The sequence below is a fragment of the Colossoma macropomum genome, unplaced genomic scaffold (assembly GCF_904425465.1).
Source record: "Colossoma macropomum unplaced genomic scaffold, Colossoma_macropomum, whole genome shotgun sequence".
In the NCBI taxonomy this organism is placed as follows: domain Eukaryota; kingdom Metazoa; phylum Chordata; class Actinopteri; order Characiformes; family Serrasalmidae; genus Colossoma; species Colossoma macropomum.
The window spans coordinates 91,102-97,787 of record NW_023494862.1 but is presented as its reverse complement, the minus strand read 5'-3'; the positions used below and the strand labels follow the sequence as shown (position 1 = coordinate 97,787).

The 6,686-nt window shown below is 38.3% G+C and overlaps 1 long non-coding RNA gene across 1 annotated transcript; it reads right to left on the bottom strand.

Annotated features, from left to right (window-relative positions):
• Positions 1-635: 635 nt before the first annotated feature.
• Positions 636-6,686, bottom strand: LOC118800337. The gene is made up of 3 exons (XR_005006225.1): positions 6,635-6,686; positions 4,741-4,876; positions 636-916 (listed from the first exon to the last, which is right to left on the bottom strand). It is a non-coding gene; the product is annotated as an uncharacterized LOC118800337 (long non-coding RNA).

The window sequence follows — 6,686 nt, the reverse complement described above, 5'->3', positions numbered from 1 at the left end:
GTCAACTCCCGACGTTGGCCAGAGGTTGAGTTTTCGTTGAAAATGAAAATCGGGCTGACGCCAAAACCCAACGTTGGCTTGACGTCAATCCCCGACGTTGGACAGACGTTGAATTTTAGTTGAAAATGAAAATCGGGCTGACGCCAAAACCCAACGTTGGCTTGACGTCAACTCCCGACGTTGGACAGAGGTTGAATTTTGGTTGCAAATGAAAAATCAGGCTGATGTCAAAACCCAGCGTTGGCTGCGCATCAACCTCCAACGTCGGACAGAGCATTTGGGTGCCTTGCTCAAGTGCACTACAGTTGCCAATAGGAAGAGTCTGGGATTGAACTGCCAACCCTGCAATTAGTGAACAACCCACTCTACCACCTGTGCCATGACTGCCCCATCCTAGCTGTGGCCACCTTAACGCCTTTCTGAAAGTCACCTGAAAAAAAATAAAATAAAAAAATTAAACACACACAAACAACAACAAAAACAACAACAACAAAAACAACAACAAAAAACACAAAGCAACAACTCCTTGAAAACACGTCTTTTTCAAGCTGTTCGGACTGACGTCAAAACCCAACGTTCTTCAGCGACTTGAATTTAACCTAACTTCAACCATGAATTCATGCTTACATATTATATTCATTATATCATATATTCATAATTGTTCTCAAAATAAGACAGCTGACAAAAAAGTACCAATAAAACATTTGCTTATTTATTTTAGTAAGACAACTAAAGACAACATTTTTCAAAGAAACAGAAAAAAAACATTGTTAAATTGGATACATATTGTGCTCCTAACTGTTTTGGGTTGGACGTGTAGCCTCCACTGCCAAACTGTCCAGGGGCTTGTTAAAGGTGGTCTGCCACGGCACAGGAAATATGTTCTGATCCTTGCTGTACCACTTTTTGACAGAAGCTGCAATGACAAAGAAAAACTAATCAGTCTTTGTCTAATGATGATTACAGACTACAATCAGAGGAGCCAATTAAAAAAAAACAAACATTGTAATAGACCATGACATAGGGTGCAGGTAAGTAATTAGCCTAAGCTAGGGCTGCTTATATGCAATGCAGAAAATTAGGATTATTAACGGCCTATTAAGATGGTACTCGTAACTACACACTCAAATGCTCTTAAAAGTTGAATTGGAAATCAAAACGCATTTTTTTTTTCTTAACGTGACATATTTCCGAGTGAAACAGACTACTTGGGTGGGAAATAACTGTGGGAAAACTGTTGTCATTTCTGTAATATGATTCATTAACTGCTGAAAGCTTTATTTTAAGGGTTTTTTTTTACTTTCAAATACATAGACGAGGCGAAATGCTAGGTAGCAGGCTAGCCTGTTAGCATCCATTTTGCTCTCGCTTTTGTTAGACTTTCATGACAAAAGCAGAAAAAAAAAAACCTTGACATCTTTTTCCTGAAGTTTAACAACATTTGAGCAAGTGATGGACTGTGTATGTCTGTGTAACTGTGCATGTCACTCCTTTACCAGCTAATTTCTATATTTATATCACCAGTTAAAATATATAAATATATTTATATATTTCATGTTCACTGATATACATCACATATTACACGAGCAGCCCCCCACATATCACTGTATTGAAAATTTCCCAAAAATTACATTTTTAAGCAAAACTGTTCAGTTTTGTTATCTTGTGGGCCTTCCTGCTTTCTAGTGATAAACAGGTGGGTCTTGAGGTGGACAAGGTTGAGAACCCCCGCATTACAATACTTAAGAAAGTAATGTATTTAGAAAACATTTGGAATACATACACATTCTGAGAAAACCTCTGCAGTACTTTTTATTTCACACTGTTCCTTACTCTTACTGGTTGGCAGTAAATGTAATTATGTTAATGTTTCATGAAAAAATTAAATTATTCAAATGAATGCAAAAATGATTATAAAAATTCCCAACCTTATTTTGGCTCTCATGGCCTGTTTCAGTCCACTATTGCTCTTATAATCATGCTACCCTTTCACCAAAAACTTGCCATATCCCAATAATAAAATCTATTGTATTGCTAATTTGACAGTAACGTGGGTAGCTGTATGATTTTTAGTTAATAATGTTATATGTAACATGGCCAAATGCATGCAGAAGTCCAGTACAACACTATCGCTTATCACTTGTGAACATTTAAACTACTCAGAAGACTGTTCAGTTTAATCATCCCCCAAAGCAGTTCAGTAACACTGAGATTAATAACTGACTCATCACACTGATTTATCAGTATACACCGGTTATGTATTAGACTATATTAGACAGTCTCATTTGTTCCATATACTAATAATAATTATGCAACATTTGGTTCCGACCTGGTTCCGAGCTGATTGGTTGAGAAGTGTTGTAATCGTGCTGATATTTGTGACAACAGCACTGTTTTTTCCACAGCAAAACTGTATCACTCCGCTGATGTGTTGCCAAGTAACAGGTTTACAGGCTTTATGCATGCAAACCTTAGTTGTTTTGTATTTGTGCTCATACAAAATGAGACATTGATAAGATGGATGATTTTAAGATAACATTTGACCTGCAACCTGTTAGGACAGAAGAGTGTGACTGCAGACGCACATCAAATTCTGAACCTTGATATTTCTACAGTTCTATGGCTCTATCTGTACCACAAAAGGTGAGCTTTATAGTATCAGCAGTTATCTTTGGCTGTGCACAGGGCACAATAAGCTAGGGCAGAGGTCGGCAACCCAAATGCTGAGAAAAGCCATTTTGGCCTTTCGACAAAAATCAAACCACCTTGGGAGCCACAACAATGTCAATTTTACCATCTTGGCTGTAAATATGTCTCAGTACGTGCTAATGTCCTAGTATAGGCTAAAAAATATAATATAAACGAAAACACATGCTTAATTTGCTCTGCTTTAAGCTTTAGCTCAGCTATAGCCGCTTTTTCACATCTCTAGCAGGAAAGTTTTCCTCAAAAGGAATAGTTCTTGAAAAATGTCTCTAAATATTTGATTTTTTAATGAGGCTGAAGTTGCTTCTCATTCGCCAGCTTCATGTTCAAATTTTCATATTCCACCTTAAATGATGCCTGACGTACCAGAATGTAACTGCTGCATCATTTAAGGTGGAATGGGAAAATTTGAATGAGAAACTGACTTAAGCTTTGCAACTTTAGTGTTTGGCAGTTTCTTGTTACAGATTAAACGTATCAGGAAACCAGCTGGAGTGATTATAATTGCAAATAAGTCCATTAATCTCCAAATTATCAATGTTCGTCTTAAATCTCTCTCTGCCATTTCGTTAGCTACTAGCTAGGTGAGGTTGTTGTGTGTTGATATGGTGACCAGCAGTCTGCGCGCCAATCTTCAGGGTTAAAGGGTGAATTAGCAGTTATACATTAACTCCAGTGTTTAAGACCATTTATTGTTAAACTGTGTTGAATGATCAGCAAAGCTTTATTTTACTGCAAATGAGTATTATTTTTTTTACCTAAAAATCTAGTTCTGCTGTGGGGCTGCAACAGGGCAGTAAAAGAGCTACGTTGCCAACCCCTGGTCTAGGGAATTTTACCATTGCATAGCAACAACTCATTTGTTGTAGAACTACTTTTTGGCAGAAGGTATTGTCAGTATTAAAGCATATTCAGTATGAAACTCTTTGATTTATTTTGTTTGTTTATTTTGTAGAAACTGTATAAAAGCAATAGAACACTCAAGGTGGTGTTATAGCGAATAACATCACGGCTGTGATAATCTAATCATATATCAAATCATAGCCGTGACATTATTATGCAATAACACACGATCTTGAGTGTTCTATTGCTTAAATAGCCATCAAACAGAACTAGAATTCATGCCTTATGATAATAAGCCACCCCACTGTGCATCAGAACTAAGAACATGCAACTTGTAACCATATCTGTAATGTTACAAATGAAAACAAATACAGCTGATACTGATAATCACAACTTTTGGAGGTCAGTGCCGCCGCTCACTTCTAAGCTAATCCAAACAATAGTGTCGAACGGCAATGAAAGGCGTTTCCATAAAATGAGAATGCCCACATCAGGAACACCCCCTTAACTTTCATTGGCTGATATGTCTGCAGAATGGCTTCTCTCATTGATGGATATGACTCAATGGTGAAAATACACCAGTATTTGTAAAGACGTTACGCATTCTAAATTAATATTGTTTTTACATGTTTTACATGAGCATTTAAAAATATGCACAAATGTACCGATTTTTATGATTTGTATAGAGTACTGTCTCACGGTTTTGTGATCCCTGACTTGAACTTGCAGTCTGAATGCCTATGATTGCTAATGGTAGCTATCAGCAGCGTTTTCAGCAGTACTACACAATCTGCTCCACACCAAGCATTATTTAAATTAATGCGCAATAATGGATTATAATGTGGATTATAATGTCCCTGATGAAAAACAAAAAAAAAAAATCAAAACCATTAAGAGTTTCTGTTGATAATGTAAACGATCCTAACGATTTAACAAGTGATCTAGTGACAGATTCCAGATACATTTCTAATGCTTCACTTGGAAAATACTGGTCTCTATTGGTAAATATTAAGCTAATTCCCATTAGGGGGCAAAAACCATTAGGTTTTAATCCTAATGGTTCTAATGGTCTTTATTCAGCAGGGGTTATTGTTGTGCTGCCAGCTTGCACAACATAACTGAAAGTTGGGTATTGTTGACTTTCAAGCAACTAAATAAAATGATAAAATGTTAATGTAACAGTAAACTTACCAACATCACAATCTAATGAAGGCACTCGTTAATCTTGACCTTATTGATCTTTTTCGTGCTGTTCTGTTCACTCTGGAACATAACTGTGGCTTTTACTTCAAGCCCACGTGCCCGTGACATCACGTGAGGGGCGTTCCTGGGGGGATAGATCACAGAAATGCACACAAGTGGGATGCATTACCAATACTACTACTACAAAAAAAATAAATAAATAAAAAAAGAAGAGAAACCTTTTCAGTCTGTGTATCTTTTGGTTATTCAACTGTCATTTCAAAACCAGCATTGAAAAATGGTCAAATTGGTCAATTCTCGTTTCTGGTTTTGTTTTTGTCAGTGCAAACACTAAAAATTTGCTTTGTTTTACAGTTTCACAAACTAATCATAAAATCAAAAAACAAACAAAACAAACAAAACAAACAAACAAACAAACAACAATTCTTCACAACAAACAGCACAACAGGACCTAAAGCCCAACACAGAGTCTCCTCTCTCAGTGAGAGTTTAGTTTAATGTAAGGAAGGCGCTGTTGTCGGTGCTGCACTCGGAGGACTGAATGGCTTTCTGTCGTAATGAAGGTGTCTTGATAAAAAAGGAGACACAGGAGAGGCTACAGAATAACACAAATAACACATACATACATTTTAGACTTACAGAACAACACTAACATTATTAAACCACGACAACGTCCCTTTTTACGGGGGCGGAGCCGCTGCGCAGCTCTGCATAACGCGCCTCTAAAGCTCCCTCCGAAAACCAGAGCCAGTGGCAGCTGCCACAGTATTATGAGAACAATCTGCACACAGGACAGCTCACAGCTTTAACTCTTAGGTCTGGAGTTGTTTACATCTGACAGTGTGACATCACAGTATTCATTTTTCTCATCATTACTGGGCAGCGTGACTCATTTCTCTCTTTGATTTCGCTGTTAAATGGCAGGAGTTCTGTAAAGTCTCTTCCCCAGATCACTTAAGATTTCTTCCTGATAGGATATATTTTATTTATTTATTGTTTAAGTGATAGAAAATGTTAAAATGAAATACATAAAATACGACTCCTTATTCCTCTTCTGTTTTTTATTAATTTATCATACGTTTGTGAAACTGTCAATCAAAACTATTTCTTTATTTTCCACTGACAATAACAGAACCAAAAACAACAACTGACCCATTTTCCTGTTCTACAAAACTGGATTTGAGATGAAAATCGAATGACCAAAAGATACACGAACCCTTTTCCCTGAGATATAAACGCGCCTTGCACACATGCTCTCAAAATAACTTACTCAAGAAAGAGCGGAGGTCTCTCTCTGAGCGAGTGTCTCTCTCTCTGAAATAAACAGCAGCTGCCAACCGGTCAGTAAAACACGGGTCAGACGCTGCAGGCACGTCAGTGACTTTTAAAAACGGTGCAAACAACCTGCCTGCCTGGCTGGCTGGCTGGCTGCGCTCCATCCAAACGGACCAGCTTCACACTAAACCCCGCATCGCAGATCCAGTTTCCCTCCAGCGCTGCGATACAGGATGCTGGCTAGGCTGACAATGACGAGCTGATATTGCGCTAGCATTAGCCGCTAACGGAAACCTAGCTAGCTTCAGCTTACACTGCCACAAACAACACAGACAACCCGCACCGCCTGCCTGTCTGCGCTTCATGCACACAGTCCGACTTCACACTACAAACCCACCCGAGCCTCACAAACCCAGTTTACCTCCACTGACTCAGCACAGTGCGGCAGCTATGCTAGCTAACACTGCCGGGCTAATTTGGCGCTAGCATTAGCTGGTAACAGAAACCCAGCTTCTGGCTGTCGATCTAAACTTATTAGCTCGACTAAACTTTAGTAAAGCACACATTTCTGTACAACCCGAATAAATTATAATTACTGAATACTTACCCAGTGTGTGTGTCAGTGTGTTTGTCTCCACCGCTCTCGGTTCGAATCTTCA